Source organism: Piliocolobus tephrosceles, chromosome 4 (assembly GCF_002776525.5).
Source record: "Piliocolobus tephrosceles isolate RC106 chromosome 4, ASM277652v3, whole genome shotgun sequence".
NCBI lineage: Eukaryota > Metazoa > Chordata > Mammalia > Primates > Cercopithecidae > Piliocolobus > Piliocolobus tephrosceles.
The window spans coordinates 73,766,475-73,791,954 of NC_045437.1; the positions used below are offsets into that span (position 1 = coordinate 73,766,475).

At 40.6% G+C, this 25,480-nt stretch overlaps 1 protein-coding gene across 1 annotated transcript in view; it reads left to right on the top strand.

The window, feature by feature from the left end:
- The window catches only part of PDE8B (phosphodiesterase 8B), a 356,027-nt gene that overhangs the window by 36,233 nt on the left and 294,314 nt on the right, over positions 1 to 25,480 (top strand). The window contains exon 2 of the mRNA XM_023214908.1: positions 16,059 to 16,260. The gene's annotated coding sequence lies outside the window, so the exon portion shown is untranslated. The remainder of the gene's footprint in view (positions 1 to 16,058; positions 16,261 to 25,480) is intronic.

The window sequence follows — 25,480 nt, forward strand, 5'->3', positions numbered from 1 at the left end:
TTATTTATTAACGGCAGCTGAGAATTCTTGAATTCTGACTCCAGCTTGGGTTCCAGAAGGACAGAAGCAGTCCGCAGGGCTCCTGACACAGTGCCTTGTCTATGATGTGTGATCCTATGCATAACAAAACCCTTGGGAGGCACCAAGTTGGTGGCTGGGGAAACAATCTGGTCCGGAGTGTCAGGGATTTTTCGGTACGACTTTCCCCACTCAGTCAGAAACCCCGCTGCCTGCCATGCCTGGGCTCCCAGGTTCCCTGCGGTGCTCTCTTTCTCTAGTTCACATTCAAAAAATCTTGAGAAAGGACTTGAAGAGACCTGCTTGGCTGGCTTTCTCACCTGTGTGGCCAGGATGCCAGCGCTCACCTGACCATGTGGTCAGAGTAGGGTGGGCAGCTTTCCGTGTGAAGAGGAGTGATGGGCAAAGAAAAATGAGGCATCCACCCCGCACTGAACTGCATGCCCTGGGCAAGCCAGAGAAAAAGCAGCCATGGCCCCACCGCCATCTCTCTCTTCAGTGACTAATGCCCTATGCGCCATGATACCTGTTTGCGAAGAAAAGATGCCCTATGTTTCTTCTTTTGAAAGGGAGTCGAGCACATTGATCTTAAGGCTTTCCAAGTTAGCATCTAAAATTATTTGACCTTGGTTTAATAGGGAGAAATTGATCAGGTTGTGGAAATGAAAAATGCAAATGCTTGATGAAAAATACTTGAAATAAATTCAAGGCCATATTAACATTTAATTTACACTTCCTCCCAGAAGCTATTTTTACATTCCTATTTACTAGTATGATATGCAGTAGTTATTTTTCTCCGTGACTCAATATGATGGGATATTTTTTTCCTTTCTTCAAATAGTTCTCAATTCGGATATGACACAGAGTTCCCATTTTCCCCATAAATTACATATTTATAGCACACGGGAATAGGAATGCTGTATGTCTCTTAAAAGTACTTCTGTATTTGAATTATAGAGAAAATGACTTGATGGGAGTCTGAACTTTGGGCACTCTTGATGTAGCTGGAGCAGAGAGGGGAACAGAACTCTGTGTTCCAGGCCTAGGCACTGTCTGTTCTGAACATGAGCCTGCCACTGCCAACTGAGTGCACGTGGGGAAGGGTGATGAGGGAAGGATGGGCATGAGCAACCCGGATCAAAGGTCATGTGATGGTGAGAACATAGCTTGGACATCCTGCATTGGATTGTGTTCTGCTGTGTACTAGCTCTGAAAGCTTGAGACCGCGTCTTAGCCTTTTTGGTCCTTTTGCTTTTTCTGTAAACTGGCATAACAGAAGGAGTTACATTTAGGGCTATTATAAGGATTTGAATAAGGTAATGCATGGAAAACTTCCATGCTAGTGTTTTCATTGAGAGAGTCATCAATAAAAAAAGAAAAAAAAAAAAAGCCTGTCATTCCAGAGAATTCTAAAGCAGGACAAGTGTCTTCTGTTCCTTGCACCCTTCTTCCCCTTCCCTTTGGAAGTCTGGTGGCTGAGGACAGCTAAGTTCTCCACTTGGGAGGAGGTACCCTTCCTTCCCCACAGAAAGCTAGGTGGGATCCAAGAGTCAAGGGAGCACAGAGCAGGCCCCTTAAGCCTACCTCTATCCCAGGCTTCCTGTAGAGGTTTATGTGGGGCCTATTGCTCCTCCACACAGTAAGGAACCATGTGAAAGCTTGGGGGCTGAAGTACATATTTGCCAGGAGGGAGCTCAGTGTAGTAGATGTTCCCTTTATAACCCTGCATCCAGCGTGACAATGGGCAGTGCTATGGTTTGAATGTTTGTGTCTCTCCAAAATTCATACTGAAACTACATCCTCAATGCAATAATAGTATTAAGAGGTGGGACCTTCAGAAGGTGATTAAGCCATAAGGCTCCTTCCTGGTAAGTGGGATTAAGGCCCTTATCAAAGAGGCTTCTTGGAGTCTTCATCTTTTTATCCCCTTCTGCCTTCTGCCATGTGAGGACTCAATGATCACCCACTCCACAGGACGCAGCAAAAAGGCACCGTCTTGGAAGTAGAGACCAGCTCTCGCCAGACACTGAGTCTGCTGGCTCCCTGATCTTGGACTTCCCAGGGTCCAGAACCCTGAGAAATAAATTTCTATTGTTTACAAAGTACTCAGTCTGTCGTATTTTGTTATAGCAGCAGGAATGGACTGAGAGAAAAGCAGCTAGTTGAGGATTTGGGAATTTGGGTGTTTTTTTGGTTTTTGGTTTTGGTTTCAGTGAACCTTTTTGCAACACATTGTAGACATTTTATGTCTAATAAAATGCTTCCATTTAAAATATGCTTTTGGGTAGGCTTTAGAAAATGTATACAACCATGTAAGCATCTTAATCAAGACACAGAAGGTTTTCGTAACCCTCAAAATTTCCCTTGTGTCCTGTTGCAATAAATCTCCCCTTCTCCCCACCCCCAGGTGACTCCTAATCTGCTTTCTATCACTATAGAAAAGTTTGCATTTTCTAGAATTTTGTATAGAGTGAATGGATCGGGCTTTCATTTATCATAATGCTTTTGAGATTCATCCATATTGTTGCATGTATCGGTGGATTCTTCCTTTTCCTTGCTAAGCTTCATTCCGTTATATAGATATACTGCAATTTGTTGATCAATTCTCTGTTAATGGGCATTTGGATTGTTTCTAGTTTTGGTGTATTTTGTATAAACTGACAGTTCCTGACTTATGATGGTTCAACTTTCAGATATTGTGAAAGCAATACACATTCAGTAGAAGTCATACTTCAAGTACCCATACAACCATTCTATTTTTCACTTTCAGTACACTATTTAATAAATTATGTGAGATATTCAACACTTGATTATAAAATAGGCTTGTGTTAGATGATTTTGCCTAGCCTAAGCTAATGTAAATGTTCTGAGCACATTTAATGTAGGCTAAGCTAAGCTATGATGTCTGGTCGGTTAGGTATAGTAAATGCACTTTTGATTTATGATATTTTCAACTTATGATGGCCTTATTGGGACATAACTGCATTGTAAGTCAGCCAAGGAGCATCTGTATATTAAAAAGCTGCTATGAACATCTGTGTACAAGTCTTTTTGTAGATACACGTTCTCATTTCTTTTGCATAAATACCTGGAGTGGGATTGGTAGATCACATGGCAAATATGTTTTTAAATTTATGAGAAACTGCCAAAGTATTTTCCAAAGTAATAGTAACATTTTATACTCCTACCAGGACTGTAGGCGACTTCCAGGCACTCCACATCCTCACTGACACTTAGTATTGCCTGTCTCTTTAATTTTGGTTGTTCTAGTGGGTGTGAAATGATATCTTGGTTTAGTTTTAATGTGCGTTTTCCTAATGCCTAATGGAATTTTCCTTTGCCTAATGGCTAATGAAGTTGAGGTCTTTCCATGTGCTTATTAGTCATTCATTTATCTTCTTTAGCAAAGGGTCTTTTCAAATATCTTGCTTATATTTAATTGGTCTGTCTTCACAGCTGAGTTGTAATAGGTCTTTTTATATTCAACCTACAAGTCCTTTGTTAGATATATGTTTGCAAATATTTTTTTTTCCCATTCTGTGGTTTCTCTTTCATCTTCTTAATGGTGTTTTCCAATGAGCAAAAATAATAATTTTATAAAAGCTCAGTTTACGAATTATGTTTTTAATAGTTTGTGGGTTTAAAATGCTCTATTCAAGAAATATTTGCCTACACTAAAGTTGCCAAGATTTTCTCCTAGATTTTCTTCTAGGAGTTTTGTGGTTTCCACTTTTACATGTTGCCTATATACAATTTGAGTTAATTGTTGAGTATGGTGTAAGGCAAGGGCCAATACTTACTTTTGCCATGAATGTCCTAGCACCATTTGCTGAAGCACCCCTTTTTCCCCATTGAAATGCCTTGGCACAAAAATCACTTGACCACACCTGTGTGGGTCTATTTCTGGACTGTCTCTGCCACACTGATCACACATCTGTCTTTTTGCCATTATCACGTTTGATTACTATAGTTTTATAGAAAGTATTAAAATTGCTTTGGTTTTCTAAATCATTTTAATTTCCATATAGAGTTTGGAATCAGCTTGCCAAGCTTTAAAAAAAAATCTGCTGGATTTTTGGCAGGGATTATGTTCAGTCTATGAGCCAATTTGGGGAGAATCTCCATCTTAACAATACTGAATCTTCAGATCCATGAACATGATTTGTGCCTCTATTTATTAAGGTCTTATTTCATTTTTAGCAATGTTTTATAGTTTTCAGTGTACAGATCTTGCATAAATTTTGTTACATTTACCTCAAACTATGGTATGTTTTTTGATGACATTGTAAATGAAATTGTATTTTTTATTTTTTTTTCAAATGTCCATTGCTGGTATACAGTAATATAATTGAGTTTATATATTCACCTTGTATCCTATGACCTTGCTAAATTCAACTTTTTCATTCTAGTAGCTTTTATGTGTGAAAAAGGTAGTTTTATTATTTTTTTGTCCAGTATGTGTACCTTTTCTTTCTTTTTCATGCCTTTTTTGCAATGGTTAGAACTTCTAGTACAATATCGAATAGAACTGATGAAAGAGGGTATCCTTGCCTGTTCACCATCTTAGGGAGAAGTATTCAGTCTTTCCCTATTAAGTATGACAGTTAGCTCTAGGCTCTTTGTAGATGTCCTAAAATGTAGTCTGCTTTTAATTATTATCATGGTCTGGCAATTCTGAACAGAGCCAATGATAAAATACTTAACACTCCTAAAATATCTTTTGTTGGTCTGAGTTCCAAATAATTGCTGAAATTACTTCTGAGTTTAATATATCTCTAACCTTCAAATTTACATATTTGTATCCATTATCATTTAGTAATTGTATTCTATATGGAAGTTAATTAAGAAAATTCCCAGTTATACAGGGAATTCTTTTAATTTTTTTTTTTTTTTTTTTGAGACGGAGTCTGGCTCTGTCACCGGGGCTGGAGTGCTGTGGCCAGATCTCAGCTCACTGCAAGCTCCGCCTCCCGGATTTTACGCCATTCTCCTGCCTCAGCCTCCCGAGTAGCTGGGACTACAGGCGCCCGCCACCTCGCCCGGCTAGTTTTTTGTATTTTTAGTAGAGATGGGGTTTCACCGTGTTAGCCAGGATGGTCTCGATCTCCTGACCTCGTGATCCACCCGTCTCGGCCTCCCAAAGTGCTGGGATTACAGGCTTGAGCCACCGCGCCCGGCCTATACAGGGAATTCTTATTCCCCTTCCCCTCCCACCGCTACCCCACACACTGACTCAGCAGCATGCTTTCTTTGGAGAAGAATTTGTGACAGATCGCAGTCATTCCAGCTTCCTTCAGGGGTAGCTTGTGCCTCTACTCCTGGTATGCGTATATTCCTGCATTTACACTGCGGAGTCCAAAGAAACAGTCATAGCACTGAGATTGCAAAGATGAAGAAACAGAATCTCACTTGCTTCAATTCTATCATCTGTATAATTTCTTGGAGTTTTTGGTTTTGTGTTTAGAATTTAAAACAGTGAAACTGTGATGTATAATATTTTTGTTTGGTAAGGGCAAATTTTTATTCATATATGAGATATTTTGAGTGACATTCTTAAAATTGATATTCATTGTAAATTCTATTCTTGTTATTTATTATTTAATTGTAACACTATTCATTTTTTTGACAGGCCATTATATAGGTCTAAGGTTTTTTCCCTTTAAAAATATGTTAATGCAGGCCAGGCACGTGGCTCATGCCCTTAAATCCCAGCTCTTTGGGAGGCCGAAGCAGGCATATCATTTAAGGCCAGGATTTGAGACCAGCCTGGGCAACATGGCGAAACGCCATCTCCATTAAAAATACAAAAATTATCTGGGCATGGTGGCATTCACCTCTAGTCCCAGCTACTCAGGAGGCTTAGGCATGAGAATCACTTAAACCCTGGAGGTGGAGGTTGCAGTGAGCTGAGATTGAGCCACTGCACTTCAGCCTGGGTGACAAAGCGAGACTCTGTCTCAAAATATACATGTATATAAATGCAATGAAAAAATATCAGTCATCATTTTTGCATATTTGTGCTATAATATCTTATTTTTTATCTTTTACATTTTGTAAAGTAAAACATATTTATCTGCACCACATTAAACAAAAGATAACTTTTATTGTCAGCATTGCTTTTTTGGTTATTTTATGATTCTTTTCAGTTCATGATTATTTGTGACAATAATTTTACTACAGAGAAGACAGATTTACTCCAGGGGTTGGGTGTGCTCCTTCTGCCATTCATAAGATGGAGCCTGTGCAGGTCCAGCCCCAGGCGATTGTCAGCCACAGACCATCCTACAAGTCAGATAGAGTGGAGTTTGATTGGTTGCCTCTGATTATTTGTCTTCTAGGGAATATTTTGCGTTTTGTTCTGAGGGAGAGGCACAGATGAAACAGATAGATTAATGATGCATAGCCATGAAACAATTTTGCAAAGTTCTATCAGAAAATTCTGCACTGAGAGTCAGGACTCTGCCCTGTCACCACATTACCTGCTTTCTACCCCTTGGGGTTGAATGAGACAATCTTGATTTCTTCTGGTCCGGAAATTCAATGAGTCTCTTATCCCACTATGGAATATAAAGGGTTATATTACTCTTGTTTTTGTTGTTTGTATTAATGAACAATGAAGAGGCTCTGGAAACTTTGACCAATGGGGCAGAAGGACAGCAAGACAGTTTAATATTTTAAAATGTTCTAAAGGAAAATTCGTGAGTCTTGTCCTCAGCTATTTGAATTGGGCTTACTATCACTGTCTGTGACCTTATACCTCATCCCCAAGACTATGGGATTTTTCTTAAGTTAAGTTGCAGAGGGCAGACTCCAGTGGTGGCTAACCAATGATATATCTGCCCTTCAGCTCAAACCCATCTCTACCTGGGAATTTTCAGTGTGCTCAGACAGCAGAGACGGAGACCCATGCCCCAGTGTTGTCCTGTTACTGGCAAAGCCAAGGTACAACACCAGAGGTGAGAGCTCTGTGTTCATGGATCACCTGCATTAGAATCATGGAATGCTTCCAGACCTACCGAATCTAAAGGCAGGGCCCAGGAATCTGCCATAAGCATCTTTATATGATGATAACTATCATGCTTTCTGAAGTCTGAGCACCATTCATACAGAAGAATGGCCAAGAGAGTGAGGATTTGAAAATGATTCAAAGCTGATACAATAGAAATGAATCACTAAAACATATTTTACTGGTCTTTGTTATTTCAGGTTTTTTTGTGTTGTTGTTGGTTTTATTTATTTTATTTTTATTTTTATTTTTATTTTTGAGATGGAGTCTCACTCTGTCACCCAGGCTGGAGTGGAGTGGAGCAATCTCGACTCACTGCAACTTCTGCCTCCTGGGTTCAAGTGATCCTCCTGCCTCAGCCTCCCAAATAGCTGGGATTATAAGCATGCACCACCATGCCCCAGTAAGTTTTGTTTTTGTTTTTGTTTTAAGTAGAGATGGGGTTTTACCATGTTCACCAGGCTGGTCTTGAACTCCTGACCTCAAGTATTTGCCTCCCCAAATTGCTGGGATTACAGATGTGAGCCACCGCATGTGGCCTCACAATATCTTTAATTATTAAAGGCCAGCACTTTTTTTTCTCCAAACTTTTCATTCTGCAAAACCAGGAGATGTCATTTTAAGTTGCATCCAGTGCTGTGAGATAGATATGACTGATATGACAAATTATAAGGTGACATTCATCACATGGAGTCCATGGCCTGGATGAAAGGTTAGGAAAACTATGGGTTTCTAATGAGAAAGTCAAGTTTAATTAATTATCCTCTGAATAGATTTGCACTGGGGGTTTGGCAGCTGAAGCTTAATAGCTAATTGCAAGGACTGCCAGTGAATAGTGGGTAATCTGCATCCCCAATTTCATGTTGGAGATGTCATAATTGCTGTATATCACGGGACAGCAAGGCAGAGCAAATGGATACAAGCTGCAGCTTTCTAGAGGCATTCCATGATGCTGCTCTGAGAGTTGGAGAAAAGGTCCCAGTTGTCGACCACAGACTGCCATGAAGTCAGCAGTTTCAAGTAATGTGGTATGTACCCAATTGCCTTTGAATCATGGAACCAGAGAGACTACCGGGTGGCCTCTAGCTGATCCCCTTCCACTAGGCCATTGATGCAACCAGTTATTTCAGACGATACCATTTTCCCCTTTCCTTCCAACCCCATCTCCTATTCAGCCAGTTTCCTTTAGTAGTTAGATATGAGGCAGAGTTCCTGCAATTCACTGTATTGAAAGCATTTGGCAAAATTCAGCACCCCTTCATGATAAAATGTTATCATCAATCTTAGAATAGAAGAGGACTCAACTTGAGAAAGAACATCTACAAAAAATGTACAGGTAACATTGTACGTAATGCTACAAGACAATGTTTTCCCCCTAATGTTGAAAAATCACTTTGGTTGCAGAATGAAGAATGGCCTGTGGAGAGATGGGTAAAAGTCAATGATATAACTGCATCTAGGAAGTTATGGCAATAGTTCAGGTGAAGATGAGAGCTTAGACTTGCATGGCGGCAATAGAAATGACAGGTATTTAGGAAGATGGGGCTTATTCACAGATTGGGGATTATTCACAAGTTGAGGGAGAGATCTAAATATAACTGCTAGGTATTAGCTTACTCAGCTGGATGGATGGTGCTGCCATTCATTGGGCAGAAAAAGCAGGATGATTTTCTCTATACCATGGCCCCTAAAAGTCAATTAGAAGAGTCTGATATCTGTGGATGATATCCGTATTCAGAATGGAGGTGAGGTATTTTCAAGTACCTGAAACTATGTTTACATACGCAGAGCTCCCTGACTGCAGAAAGTAATTGAAGGAAAAAGCAGGTCGTATGAAATAAATTACTGGGGAGACATGCCAATACTGAAATACTGGAGAAGAGGAGAGAATTATATATTTCAAGGTGCTTCACAACAAGCTCTTTAACATATTATCTGATTTAAGTATTACCACAGCCATGTGAAGTAGAATTTTTCTGATACCTGTTTTTAGATGAGGATTGGAGTCCCAATTTATTAAGTGATTTGTCCAAAACTATTCAATGGTGAAAGGTTTTAAATGTAAATCTCCTGATTGCAGTGTCCCTAATCTTTTCAGTGCTACAGTAAAAGTTAATTTCAGCTAAGAAGAAAGTCATTGGAAGGAATTCAGGTCTGCAGACGGGGTCCTCTCTAATAGGGTATTTCTCTTTTCTCCCACCCAGTTAAATCCTACTCATCCTTTGAGACTCTGTTCTGATTGTTCATCTCCTGTAAATCTTTTGCACCCATTCCTACTTACTGATTACTTCCTTTTATTAAAAAAATTAAATTATATGTTATTTAATGTAATATGTTAAAATAGTATAATTTCGACATGCTATCAATATAAAAATGATATTTCACATTTTTCTGTACCAAATATTTGAAATCCAGCATGTATTTTATACTTACAATGAATCATAATTGGAAGTAGTCTCATTTCCAGTGCTTACTGGCTAGCGGCTTCTGTACTGGACAGCACAGGTCTACAGTCTAACCCCTTCTAACCTTCAGTGTGATACTCACCTTAAAATGTACAAAAAGAGGTGCATAATAGTTGATCCAAAATTAAATAATGCTCTGTTAAAATGGGAAGTGAAAGACAAAATATCTTAGCATTTGGACCTTATCTGATTACCAAGAGACATTTTACTGTGATTGAAGAATGGCTAAGCAAATCTTTTTGACATTATTTTTACAAATACTTTGCAGACTGGTTTTCTCTTTCTATTACCTCGTTGAAAGTCTGTCTGGGCACCTAGTTATTTTGTTCTATTTCTCCACTTAACAATTGTTCATTCTGATGTATCTCAAAATAATAAGAGCTATTTATGACAAACCCACAGTCAATATCATACTGAATGGGCAAAAACTGGAAGCATTCCCTTTGAAAACCGGTGGAACACAAGGGTGCCCTCTCTCACCACTCCTATTCAACATAGTGTTGGAAGTTCTGGCTAGGGTAATCAGGCAAGAGAAAGAAATAAAGGTATTCAATTAGGAAAAGAGGAAGTCAAATTGTCTCTGTTTGCAGATGACATGATTGTATATTTAGAAAACCCCATCGTCTCAGCCCAAAATCTCCTTAAGCTGATAAGCAACTTCAGCAAAGTCTCAGGATACAAAATCAATATGCAAAAATCACAAGCATTCCTCTACACCAATAATAGACAAACAGAGAGTCAAATCATGAGTGAACTCCCATTCACAATTGCTACAAAGAGAATAAAATACCTAGGAATCCAACTTAAAAAGGATGCGATGGACCTCTTCAAGGAGAACTACAAACAACTGCTCAATGAAATAAAAGAGGACACAAACAAATGAAAGAACATTCCATGCTCATGGATAGGAAGAATAAATATCTTGAAAGTGGCCATACCACCCAAGGTAATTTATAGATTCAATGCTATCCCCTTCAAGGTACCACTGACTTTCTTCACAGAATTGGAAAAAACTACTTTAAAGTTCACATGGAACCAAAAAAGAGCCCGCATTTCCAAGACAATCCTAGGCAAAAAAAAAAAAAAAAAAAAAAAAAAAAAAAATGCTGGAGGCATTGTGCTACCTGACTATACTACAAGGTTACAGTAACCAAAACAGCATGGTACTGGTACCAAAACAGATATCTAGACCAATGGAGCAGAACAGAGGCCTCAGAAATAACACCACACATCTACAACCATCTGACCTTTGACAAACCTGACAAAAACAAGAAATGGGGAAAGGATTCCCTATTTAATAAATGGTGCTGGGAAAACTGGCTAGCCATATGTAGAAGGCTGAAACTGGATCCCTTCCTTACACCTTATACAAAAATTAACTCAAGATGGATTAATGACTTAATGTAAGACCTAACACCATAAAAACCCTAGAAGAAAACCCAGGCAATACCATTTAGGACATAGGCATGGGCAAAGACTTCATGACTACAACACCAAAAGCAATGGCAACAAAAGCCAAAATAGACAAATGGGAGCTAATTAAACTAAAGAGCTTCTGCACAGCAAAAGAAACTATCATCAGAGTGAACAAGCAACCTACAAAATGGGAGAAAATTTTTGCAATCTACATATCTGCCAAAAGGCTAATATCCAGAATCTACAAAGATGTTAAACACATTTACAAGGGAAAAACTAAGAACCCCATCAAAAAGTGGGGAAAGGATATGAACAGACACTTCTCAAAAGAAGACATTTATGCAGCCAAGACACTTGAAAAAATGATCATCATCACTGGTCATCAGAGAAATGCAAATCAAAACCACAATGCGATACCATCTCATGCCAGTTAGAATGGCGGTCATTAAAAAGTCAGGAAACAACAGATACTGGAGAGGATGTGGAGAAATAGGAATGCTTTCACACTGTTGGTGGGAGTGCAAATTAGTTCAACCATTGTGGAAGATAGTGTGGCGATTCCTCAAGGATTTAGAACTAGAAATGCCATTTGACCCAGCGATCCCATTACTGGGTACATACCAAAAGGATTATAAATCATGCTACTATAAAGACACATGCACACGTATGTTTATTGTGGCACTATTCACAATAGCAAAGACTTGAAACCAACCCAGATGTCCATCAATGATAGATTGGATTAAGAAAATGTGGCACATATACACCATGGAATACTATGCAGCCATAAAAAAGGATGAGTTCATGTCCTTTGCAGGGACATGGATGAAGCTGGAAACCATCATTCTAAGCAAACTATCACAAGGACAGAAAACCAAACACTGCATGTTTTCACTCATAGGTGGGAACTGAACAATGAGAACACATGGATACAGGGTGGGGAACATTACACACAGGGGCCTGTCAAAGTGTTGGAGGCTGGGGGAGGGATAGCATTAGGAGAAATACCTAATGTAAATTGCGAGTTAATGGGTGCAGCAAACTAACATGGCACACGTATACCTATGTATAAAACCTACACGTTGTGCATATGTAACCTAGAACTGAAAGTATATATATAAAAAGATTTAAACATTTTTAAATCTATAGTAGACAAGAGGGAAAAAAAATCCAAGTGAAATTAAATTCTAGAAGATTAATGTTTCCAGTTATATTTTGATGACAACAATAAACATAATGCAATTTTGTTAAATTATTGCTTTAAAATGCAAGTTGATGACCAACAATGGTACCATTTTAGCACAGGTAACTAACTACTTGCGTTTGAGTGTCCCTACAGGTAACCTGAATTGCAATAATGAAGAGGCACTTAATTCACTAATGTTTTTTATAGTCTCTTAAATAACATTAAAATTGTCTTAAAGTCTCTAGTATATTTAACAATTATATAAAGAAAAAAAAAGAGTTGTTCATTCTGCCATTCACTAAATACCAGCTGACACCTTATTGGCCAAAGGTGCCAGATGCAGGGATGTAAAGATACCCCATGTCTGCTTTCACAAAACTCCCAAAGTAGTGATAAAGAGAAAGAGGGTGAAAAACATGTGAAAACACATCTTTGTGTTTTATTTGACGATTATCATTCTGTGTCAATTATTTGTTTGAATATTAGTTTACCCTCATTTCTTTAGCTGGAGTGAGAGGAATGGACTTTATCTTCTTATTCTTTTTATCTTCTTGGGACCTAGGAGAATGCCTTAATAAATACGTGTGAAATCCACTGCAATGGATGAATAAATGTGTGTTATTTTCTAGAACAGAGGTCCCTACAAAGTATACTAGGAATATAAAGAAACATGTCATCTTCCTGATGGACAATAGAAAGGAATATAAGGCAGAGGGGACATATGGTCCAGGCCTTGAAGGACTTGACACAACAGAAGAAGCTGATAAGAAGGGAGTTTGAGGAAAAGAATTAATAGTAGTTTTCAGATGAGAAAGTCGGGAAGTAGAAGTACATCACTTATGGTGGGTACTCTCTGAACATTTGCTTAATAAATACACAAATAGGTAAAAAAAGAACCTGAAGGACCTGAAGATGATCTACTTTGTGGAGTTAGAAATGGAGGGAGTGAAGGGGTGATGGCACAGCAGAAGGAGCATGGGAAAAAGTGACAGTCACAAGTTGGCCGTTGCCATTGTTAACTTTTTTTTTTTTTTTTTTTTTTTGAGACGGAGTCTCGCTCTGTCGCCCAGGCTGGAGTGCAGTGGCCGGATCTCAGCTCACTGCAAGCTCTGCCTCCCGGGTTTATGCCATTCTCCTGCCTCAGCCTCCGGAGTAGCTGGGACTACAGGCGCCCGCCACCTCGCCCGGCTAGTTTTTTGTATTTTTTAGTAGAGACGAGGTTTCACCATGTTAGCCAGGATGGTCTCGATCTCCTGACCTCGTGATCCGCCCGTCTCGGCCTCCCAAAGTGCTGGGATTACAGGCTTGAGCCACCGTGCCCGGCCGCCATTGTTAACATTTTAAAGCAAAACAAGACAACAGCAACCACCCTCTCGACGATGGAGGTACAGTATTGTATCCTCTTCTCTTAGCTTTGGGATAATGCCTATTGTATCCATCTGAGAACTTAATGATTCCGTAATCTCTCATTAACGTGAACAATTTCATTCAAGAAGGTTTATGGGTAGAATGAAAAATAAGAAACCTAGCAGAGTGACATGCTTTTATTTTACTATCATGCATATAAAGGAAGACAAATATGCCAATAATACCCTTCTAATTCAATAGAAGAGTCTTACAAGAACTTGTGCTATTTAGAAAAAGAGACACATCAATGACTAACTTGTTCCCTGGGCAAATCACCAAGTAAGACAATCAAAGCAACAGATTTTCATAGGTTCTGTTTCCAGGAAGACAGCAGTTTCCAAAGTCTTCAGAGTCCGAGAAGACCAAGTTCTTCAATTTTTATGTGTGTGTATGTGTGTGTGTGTGTGTATATATATATATATATTTTTTTTTTTTTTTTCTTTTCCTTTTTTTGGGACAGAGTCTCACTCTTTCACCCAGGCTGGAGTGCAGTGGCACAATCTTGGCTCACTGCAACCTCCGCCTCCCGGGTTCAAACGATTCTCCTGCCTCAGCCTCCCGAGTAGCTGGGATTACCACCATGTGCCACCACACCCGGCTAACTTTTGTATTTTTACAAAAATACAAAAGAGATAGTTTCGCCACGTCGTCCAGGCTGGCCTTGAACTCCTGACCTCAAGTGATCCACCCACCTTGACCTCCCAAAGTGCTAGGATTAGAGATGTGAGCCACCATGCCCAGCCTCTCAAATTATATTTCTAAGGACACAGTTTTAATAGAGACAACAAACTTAAAACTGTTAGAAATTTTCACCTGCCTCTATATTGTACAGTAAAGTAAAATTGATATTCCCTAAAAGTTCCAAGTTGAGAGCAAATGTAAGCCTGTACAGCCCAATTTTTCCAGAAACAGAAACCAAGAAAGTAATAGGATTTTACCAAATACTAGTGAAAAAAAGAGCACGGTATTAATCTTCCACATAAATAAGGTCACATGCAAACATGAGAAAACCCCCTAAATCGCACTGTTTGTGTTTCTTTATGGAACCCTTCTCTAAGTAACATATCTGACACGCCAACCCCCTTCCATTCCCCCATTGCAATCCTGAGAAAAGCATTTCTCCTTCCACCACCACTGCCAGAGTAAGTGCCCTCTCCCCCCAGGCTCTCAGCCAGTGCAGCTTTACCTCTATGCCCGGTTTCCACCTGGCTCATTTCTGCCTCTGGCTTTTTGTTCAGCTTTCCCTGCTTGGGGCACCCGCCCCATTCCCTTTAGTGCTTCCATGATTGATTCTGAACTATTATAGAAATCACCTTTCATCTAGATTGTTTGCCTTTGAACCCTCTAGGCCTTGCTAAGGGGCGGGTAGAGGTTGGAATGAGAGCAGAGGGGGCAAAACGTTCTGGTAGTCTGTTTTCCAGGACAAGCGCTCTGTCTCTGGAAATAGTAACAAGAGCCACGTTGAACAGAAAGACTTGCTTTCGTGAATGTTTCTGTTATATATATGCATTTTTTTTTTTTTTTCAATTCGAGAGAAGAGGAAGTGTACTTCCCCTGGCACTCTGTCGTGTTCAGGATGAGGAAGGCATACAAACAGGGAACCTAGGTTTTATGTGAACTCGCTGATTGAGACTGACAATGCCTGGTACTTGGAAAGGACACCATCTTTACCTTTACCATGAGGACAGGGTCTCACTGTCACCCCAACCACCTGTCTGATAATATGGTTCCTGGATGCTGGGGGACAGGGGTAAGGAGTGGAGAGGTGTTTAGGGGGAGGAATGCGGTTAGGAGTCTTTTGTGTGCTGGCAGGAAACCTGGGTCCACAATTCCGGAGATCCTTGTTTACTATATACCAGACAGTGAGGCTGATGATGATCTGGAACATGTTCATTCAGAAGCCAGCCCTGGAAGATGTTCATTCAGAAGCCAGCAGCCAAAAGGAGTGGACAGAACCAGAGGCAGGCAGTAAGAAAAGGTGACCTGAGGGACAGGAAAAGCAATGGAGTCATATAAATCACATACTGTCTTGTGCTGCTATTGAAATGTGCATCCATTCATTTATACATTCACTTTTTTTCAACCAACAGTTATTGAATGCCTGTGTTTTCACATTATTGAATGTGAATTCAATGCATCTTATTAAGGTGGTAGTTCTTTTTTTTTTTTTTTTTTTTTTGGTAGTGGTGGTTGTTTTTTGAGATGGAGTTTTGCTCTGTCGCCCTGGCTAGAGTGCAGTGGTGCAGTCTCGGCTCACTGAAAACTCCGCCTCCCAGGTTCAAGTAATTCTTCTGCTTCAGCCTCCTGAGTAGCTGGGATTACAGGCGTGCACTACCACACCTGGCTAATTTTTAAAAACTTTATTTTATTTTTAGTAGAGATGGGGTTTCACCATGTTGGCCAGGCTGGTCTCAAACTCCTGATCTCAACGGATCCTCCTGCCTTGGCCTCCCAAAGTGCTGGTACTATATGCATGAGCCACCATGCCTGGCCTAAGATGTTGGTTCTGTATCTAAGTTTAGAAACATCTAAATTTTAAGTTTTATTGTTGTTGTTGTTGCAGGAAAACACAGATCCTGGTGCCGAACATGAGGACAGGACAGACCAAAGGAGAAAGTAGAAGGAGGGGATCTTCTCTCTCAGCCTCGTCCTCCTGGGCCTGGATGCTGGAGAGTCACGAGGTGCTTCAGAGTACTCTGGGTGAGGAGGGAGAGATGGTGCCCACCACATGGAGGCCAGCCTAGGTCTTGTATGAAACCTGTGAGGTACGAAGGAGTAATTTTTCTTTCCAAGCCATTTCTCTACTTATTTCTCAGATCAGTGCCCTTTATGTTTGAACTTGGTGTGAATGACCATCTTAGTGATTCTTACTGCAATGACAATAGGGAGTTAAATGACATAAGATTCCTTTTTATGGTAAAGGATATAGAAATGTATCTGCATGTGGTCAATGTAGAATATTCCCAGCCAGAGGTGCAGTTTTCGGGATCCCTTCCACAGACATTGTGTGGAAACACACCTATTAACCAATAAGGGGTGAAATTTCACCAGAATGGAGAAGCATCCTCTTTTCCCTTTTCACAGGGGTGGGGATGAGGTTAGGGATGGGGTTATACCTTCTTTGCTCTCCTAGCTGCTTCTATATATCTTAGCCTGTATATGCCTAAAGTTAAGCCAAGACAAAGAGTCATAGACAGGTAGTTTATTTGCAAAATGATACTAGGGATCAGGAGTGAGGAATGAGAGAGTAAAGCAGGGGAGGCAGAAAAGCCATTGCAAGCATGCTCTGTCAATAGAGGAGTGACCAACAAGCACATGAAAGGCCTCAGTGTTACTAGTCATCAGAATTCAAATGAAACCACCACCACGAGATACCCACTAGATGCCTATTAGAATGGCTACATTAATAATACTACAGTAACAAACGTTGGTAAGGGTGTGGAACAATCAGAGCTCTCATAAATTGTTGGTAGGGGTGTAAATTGGTACAACTGCTTTGGAAAGGTCTGGCACTTTCTTAAAAAACTAAACACACACCTTCTGTGACCCAGCAATTTCATTCCTAGATATTTGCCCAAGAGAAATGAAAATATGTGTATATAAACAGACTTGTTTAAGAATATTCACAGCAGCATTATATGTTATAGTCAGAAACTGGAAACAGGCCAGGCATGGTGGCTCATGCCTGTTATCCTAGCACTTTGAGAACCTCAGGTAAGAGGATTGCTTGAGGCCAGGAGTTCGAGACCAGCCTGGGGAATATAGCAAGACCCTGTCTTCACAAAACAAAACAAACAAACAAAACAAACAAACAAAAAAAAACAAACATTAGCCAGCATGGTGGCACACATCTGTAGTCCTAGCTACTCAGGAGGCTGAGGTGGGAGGATCACTTGAGCCCAGGAGTTCAAGGCTGCAGTAAGCCATGATCACCCAGCCTGGTGATAGAGTAAGACCTTGTTTCAAAAACAACAACAACAACAAAAAACAAAAACAAACAAACAAACAAAAACTGGAAACAGCCCATTGACAGAAGAATGGATAAACAAACTATGGTATGTCCATGCAACGGAGTATTGCCCAGCCATAAAAAGGAATAGAGTATTGATATAATAATATGGGTAAATATTAAAGCATGCTGGGTGAAAAAAGGCTTACATAAAAGAATACGGTATTTTCCTATTTAAAGTTCTAGAATAGGCAGAACTAATCTGCAATGATGAAAAATCAAAATAGCGATCTGTGCAGATGTGGGCGTAGAAGTAGGAGTTGACAGAGAGCAGGCATGAGGGAATGTTCTTATACATCTTCAAAGGAGTTTGGGTTACACATGTCAATGTACTTTTCAAAACTTACTGAATGGTACACTTACAATTGTTCATTTTATTGAATATAAATTTTGCCTTAAAAGAAAAACATCGTAAATGAATACTGAAGTTTAGTTAATGGGATGCATGCTGAAATGTTAAGGGTGAATTATACTGTTATCTGAAAAGTACTTTGAAATGCATTAAAAATAAAATAGATTAGCAGATGGATAGAACAATAGACAAATGGATATATATATGACAAAAGAAATAGAATAAGATGTTAGTTGTACAATCTAGATAGGGATGTAGGGGTTTTGACTGTAGAATTCTTTCAACTTCTCTGTATGCTTGAACATTTTTTATAATAAAAAGTGAGATAAAAAGAAAAACACAGGATCACATTGGCTACAACTGAGCAACTGCTGTACAAGCCTATCAGGACCTTTGAGGAGTTTTCTGAAATCCACTTCAGAACCTAACACCTGAGTGGTGGAAGGGAAAACATTTACCTGTTGGCTTCTTTCTCCTTGTGTCAGTGCTTACAGCCCTCTTGCAGGTGCCCTGCACCTTAGAGAATTCCCAGGGTAGGGAGCTAGAGGTACACAGCATACATGGGCTGACGTGGGATGCTTCAGATTGCACCTGTGTGTAGCTGGTCAAAGCCTATGCAGAATCAAGAGTCAGATTACCCTCCAAACTCAGTGTCTTACAACAAACAAACAGCTATTCTCCACAATTCCTATGGGTCAGAAATTCAGGAGTCACTTAGCTGGCTGATTCTAGCTCAGGGTCTGCCATGACATTATATTCAACATTTTAAGCCAGGGCTGCATTTATCTGAAAACTTGATTGGGGCTGAAAGATCCACTTTCAAAGTGGTGCACTACATGGCCCTTGGCAGGAGGCTCCAGTGTCCCTGCCACATGGGCCTCACAATAGGGGTGCTGAATGTCCTTATAACATGGCACATGGCATCCCCCAGAGTGAGTGATTATTGGCAGGAGGGAGTCACAATGTCTTTTATGACCTAGTCTTGGAAATCACACACTGTCACTTCCACCACCTTTTATTACTTAGAAGTGAATCACTGGGCACATTCCATACTCCAGGAGAAGGGAATAAGGCTTCCCCCTTCCCCCCACTCTTTTTTTGAGACGGAGTCTCGCTTTGTCGCCCAGGCTGGAGTGCAGTGACGTGATCTCAGCTCTCTGCAACCTTCACTTCCCGGGTTCAAGCAGTTCTTCTGCCTCGGCCTCCCAAGTAGCTGGGACTACAGGTGTGAGCCACCACACCTGGCTAATTTTTGTGTTTTTAGTAGAGACGGGGTTTCACCGTATTGGCCAGACTGGTCTTGAACTACTGACCTCGTGATCCACCCACCTCAGCCTCCCAAAGTGCTGGGATTACAGGCGTGAGCTACCGCTTCCAGCCTAGGCTTCAGTTTTTGAAGGAAGGAACATCAAAGAAGTTAAGAACATGTTTTGAAACCACAACAGATTTCCATTACGTTTCACCTTTGCCCTTCTTAGGGCTTTTGTGCTCTGCATTAAGTCCAATCTGCCCAGAGTCTTCTAGATTGTGGCTAGCTCTAAATCCTACAAAGACTAAATACAAGAAGGTTAATGGAACAACTTATATTCCCTGCTGATGCAACAGATTCCAAGTCCATAAATAGTACTTGTCATCTCCATTTTCCACCATTTGCTCTAGATTTCCCTTAACCTCAGCCAATTCTTTGGCTAACGTAGGTTGCTTTCCTGATGTCTGATTCAAAACTTTATCTCTGAGGGGTCTGAGCCTTTAGTTGACCTTGTAAAGTCATGATCACTGCGACTGCCCACCCGCCATCACCAGTCATGGAATCATCAATAGATGTCCCTGTGAATCCTCTATGTCCCAGACACAGTCCTTCCTGCACACATAATATAACAACAGCCTTAGCTCCTCATGGTAATCAGAGTCGATTACTCTTTTCAGCATAGGAACACTTCTTTTTTCTTGCTGGTCTACTGCCATGAGGAACCCCAAATTCAAAAGCGATAATCACACTTTAAAGTGAATGGAAGCGCTATCATTTCTTAGTGCGCACATTCGCCTACCTGAAAGTGGGACAATTAATTCAGCAGAACCTAAGTTCATTTGATGGGAATTGCACAACATTTTTAAGTGGATCATGAGAAGTGATGGTGAGGGGGGCAATCCTACTTCTACCTCATGTTTCCTGGACCAATGTTGCTAGACATTGGGTACATAGCACCATGTATCAGCTATTGTTTTAGCACATGTATATAATATTCTGGGGGACAGTGTAATTACCGACAGGTTGTTCTACCTGAACCTGAGCTGGCACTGAAAATCCTTTTCAAGAACTTCTGCTTTCAACCATGAAGGAGTAAGCCAGCCTGTGGTTACATTTTGAAAGTAAGCAACTAGGAAACTAAACAAAATGTAGGAAAAAATTATTTTAAGGCTTTGGATAAGAGTCCAATGAGATTATGATCCCCATAAAAAGGAAAACAAAGGGGGCAAAATACACCCTCATGTAGGCTTTCTTCCTGTAGGTAGTTCCAAGATTGTGATTCAGGGAGATGAAATTGTACAGAGTGTGGTCATTTCCGCTGAATTAAACAGAGATTATAGTTCAAGAAGACCAAGGTAGCTATGATTTATAAGGCAGAGAACCTGTCTAAGTCCATTTTCTGTTGTTATAGCCAAGTACCTGAGACTACGTAGTTTATAATGAAGAGAAATCTATTTCTCACAGTTCTGAAGGCTGAAAGTCCAATGTTGAGAGGGTGCGTTTGGTGAGGGCCTCCCTATTGGTAGGGACTCTCTGCAGAGTCCCAAGGTGGTATAGGACATAGAGAGGGAGCTAAGCATGCTAGCTTAGGTTTCTTTCTCCTCTATGAAGCCACTCACATCCCACACTCATGACCTTATCTCTTTCGAATGACCTCCAAAGATGCTGCTTCTCAAAATACTATAGTTGAATTTCCTATGCTCTTAATATTGTTACAGTGGGGATTAAGTTTCAACATGAGTTTCAGAGAGGACAAACATTCAAACTCTAGCATTGCTTGAGAGGAGCGCTCTCAAGAAATCTCTGACTGGGTGCAGTGGCTCACACCTGTAATCCCAGCACTTTGGGAGGCTGAGGTGGATGGATTGCTTGAGCCCAGGAATTTGAGACCAGCCTGAGTAACATGGCGACATCCTGTCTCTACAAAAAATACAAAAAATTAGCTGGGTGTGGGGGTGCACACCTGTGGTCCCAGCTACTTGGGAGGTTGACGGGGAGGATCACCTGAGCCTGGGGAGGCAGAGGTTGCAGTGAGCCATGATGGTGCCACTGCACTCCAGCCTGGGCAACAGTGAGACTCTTGACTCTTTGCCTGAACACCAAACTAGTCAGGAATAGGATGAAATCCCATAGGGCTGGACAAGAACAACTTTCAAGGAAAGAATAGTTCTGTGTAAGCTGTAAGACAAATAACCAATAACCAGGGTTCACACAGAGCTGGGAATCATTTGAGTTCCCTCTAGTCAGAGTAAAGAGACCTTGGTGAATACACATAACATTCAGTAAAAATCCTGGAAAGGCAACAGTTTGAAGTGGGGCTAAATTATTTCTCAAATAAATGCTACTCTAGAAAACACTAAAGGATCCTAGAACATACCTCAAAATGATCAAATTAATCTTCAAGTAAAAGCCCAACAGAAAAGATTCAACACTCTTCTAAGAAATATAAAATTTCAGCACCCAATAATGTCAACTTTGCAATATCTAGAATCCAATCTGAAATTAATAGACATATGAAGAAAAAGAAAATATGAAGAATAGTCAAGAGAAAAATTGGTCACAAGACTCAGACCCAGAAACAACAGAGACTATGGGACTATCAGACAACGAGGTTAATATAGCTATTGGAAATATGTTGGCTAGGCCTGGTGGTTCACACCTGTAATCCCAGCTCTTTGGGAGGCTGAGGTGGGTGGATTGCTTGAGCCCAGGAGCTCGAGACCATCCTGGGCAATGTGAAAATCCATCACTACACAAAATACTAAAAATTATTCAGGTGTGGTGGTACACACCTGTATCCCAGCTACTTGGGAGGCTGAGACGGGAGGATCACCTGAGCTCAGGAGGTTGAGGCTATAGTGAGCTGAGATTGTGCCACTCACTCCAGCCTGGGCAACAGAGTGAGACACTGTCTTTAAAAAAAAAAGAAAGAAAGAAAGAAAGAAAGAAATATGTTTCTTACATAAAGAGACGAAAGAACGTGAAAGTTATAAGAAATAAAAGATTTATAAGGGACTAAACTCAAGCTTTTAGCGATAAAAATACGACGTCTAAAATTGAAAATTCACTGGGTAGATATAATAGCAGATGAGACACTGTAGAAGAAAAGAACAGTGAACATAATGACACAGGAAAAGAAACTGCCCAAAGCGAAGCACAGAGAAAAGATGGATAAATAGCACATCAGTGAGCTGGGGAACAATATTATATGTGCATTTGAAGTAAAAGAAGGAAAGGAAAAAGAGGAGGGATAAAAATGTTTAAAGAATTAATAGTAAAAGACATTTCTAAATTCTTCACACCTGTTACGATTTTTGTGTTGTTTTGTTTTGCTTTTGAGCAAAAAGACACAGGGTCTTGCTCTGTCACCCAGGCTGGAATGCAGTGGCACTCACAGCTCACTGTCTTGAAGATTAAGACAGGGTCTTGCTCTGTCACCCAGGTCTTGCTCTGTCAGGGGTCTTGCTCTGTCAGGGGTCTTGCTCTGTAACCCAGGTTGGAATGCAGTGGCACTCAGAGCTCACTGCAGCCTCAAACTCCTGGGCTGGCTTCAGTGATTCTTCCGCCTCAGCCTCTGGAGTAGCTGGGACTACAGGCATGCACCACCATGCCAGCTAAATTCTTTTGTTTTAATGTTTTTGTAGAGACACACTCTTTCTATGTTGTCCAGGCTGCCTCAAACTCCTGGCCTCAAATGATTCTCCTGCCTTGGCCTCCCAAAGTGCTGGGATTACAAGGGTGAGCTACCATGCACCACTGTTTTTTTAAAAAGGAAAAATAACAGTTGTTGGAAAGAATGTAGAGAAATTGGAACTCCTGTGCATTGCTGGTGGGAATATAAAATTGTGCAGCTGCAATGGAAAGCAGTTTGGTGGTTCTTCAAAAAGTTAAACAGAGAATTACCATATGATTTAGCAATTCCACTCCTAAGTATATGCCCCAAAGAATTAAAGAATTAAAAGCAGAGACTCAAATAGATACTTGTACACCAATGTCCATGGAAGTGTTAATTTGCAAAAGCCAAAAGGCATAAACAATTCAAATGTCAAAACAGACAAGTGGATGTATATACATACAATGGAATATTATTCATCTTTTTAAAGAAAAGATATTTGGATATCTCCTATATCATCCTTTCAAGGATGAACTTTGAAAACATTATGCTAACTAAACTAAGCACAAAAGGAAAAATATTGTATGATTCCATTCATATGAAGTACTTAAAACACACAAATTCATGGAAACAGAAAGTAAAATAGAGGTTGCCAGGGTCTGGGGGAATAGTAGATTGGGAAGTTATTGTTTAATGTGAACAGAGTTTCAGTTTAGGGTGATAAAAAAGTTCTGGAGATGGATGGTGGGAATGGTTACATGACAGTGAGAATACACTTAGTGCCACTCAACTGTACACTTAAAATGGCAGATTGTATGTCCTGTATATTTTACCACAATAAAATTAAATCTCTTAAAAGTTAGTTACCGACAGGCTCAGTGGTTCATGCCTGTAATCCTAACACTTTGGGAGGCTGAGGTGGGCGGATCATGCAGTCAGGAGATCGAGACCATTCTAGCTAACACGGTAAAACCCCATCTCTACTAAAACTACAAAAAATTAACCGGACGTGGTGGCACACGCCTTTAGTCCCAGCTACTTGGGAGGCTGAGGCAGGAGAATAGCTTGAACCTGGGAGGCGGAGGCTGAAGGGAACTGAGATTGTGCCACTACACTTGAGCTTGGGAGACAGAGAGAGACTCCTTCTCAAAAAAAACAAAAGCAAAATCAGAAAACCTTAGTTACTACTGTTCAAGAATAAATTGTGCCTTATTTGCCAATTTATGTCATCTGAGGAGGATGACAAAAATTGAAGAGCTTGATGGAATTCAGTTTTGTAAAGTGGCATCTATGTGTGTTTCCTACCAAGTTCATATTTTTTGAAACAGTGTCTCGCTCTGTCACCCAGGCCGGAGTGCAGTGGCATAATCACAGCTCACTGCAACCTTAATCTCCTGGGCTCAGGTGATTCTCCCACCTCAGCCTCCCGAGTAGCTAGGACTACAGGTGTGTGCCACCATGCCTGGCTCTTTTAAAATTTGTTGACAGGGACTCTCCATGTTATCTAGGTGGTATTGAATTCCTGAGCTCGAGCAATCCTACCCGCCTTGGCCTCCAAAAATGTTGGGATTACAGGTGTGAGCCACAGCACCTGGCCCTACAAACTTTTAAAAACATAAATGCTTGTAGAAATTTAATTACATTTTGCCTCTGTGAATTCCTGATGAAAACTTTCTGAAATCTGTCGTAAATACATAATCAAAAGAAAAAATAAGTATCTTTAATATTTTCACATCCCTGAGCTTTCTGACTCCTCCCTTAGTGCTATGGCAAGCTCCAGTCCAGGCAAGTTCCAGCCTCTGGACTTTATTTTTTATAGGCCACTATTTTGTCCAAGCCTCAAGAAATCACTCTTGCAGTGTATTGCTACAGATATCCTTGCCAGGACACTGAGTTTAAATCAAGGAAGGGTGCCCCCAGGTCAATAAATTCACTGTTATCCAGCTTTCTATTCCACTCACCCACCCGAGTCCAACATCCTCAAGATCCACTTTCACAAGCTTATACAGGTTCCTGCCCGTATGCATTACCCAGGTAAATGGTTTGGCTCTGTGTCCCCACCCAAATCTCATCTCGAATTGTAATCCCCATGTGCTGAGGGTGGGGCTTGTAATCCCCACGTGTTGAGGGAGGGAGGTGATTGGATCATGGGGGAGGTTTCCCCCATGCTGTTCTCGTGATGAGTGGGTTCTGATGAGATCTGATGATTTTATAAGCATCCAGCATTTCCCCTGCTTACACTTCTCGCTCCCGCCACCCTGTGAAGAAGGATTTGCTTCCTCTTTGCCTTCCACCATGATTGTAAGTTTCCTGAGGCCCCTCCAGCTATGCAGAACTGTGAGTTAAACCTTTTTCCGTTATAAATTACCCAGTCTTAGGTATTTCTTTATAGCAGTGTGAGAACAGTCTAATATACCAGGTCCTTCAGTTTCTTTAGTAAACTATTTCCTACTGCAGCAGGGATACATTTCCCCACCTGCTTGAGCCAAAACCTGACTCCAGTTATCATGGAGTCAGTGAATTGGAGATGGAAGGAGACCTTGAGGAAGACAGATATCACTTTGCACAGCAAGATTCAGATGAGGTATTTTCAGGATCTCCAGGAATGATGAGGCTGATGTCCCCAGCAAGGAGAAGGCTGACTTTGCTCTCCTAGAGGATGAAAATTAATCTAGTGACTCAATATTCTCAGACTTTTCTGTCCTATCCCAGCTCTTAAGATCTTAAGCTTTTCCTATCAGGGTTCTAACTTTGAAATAGGA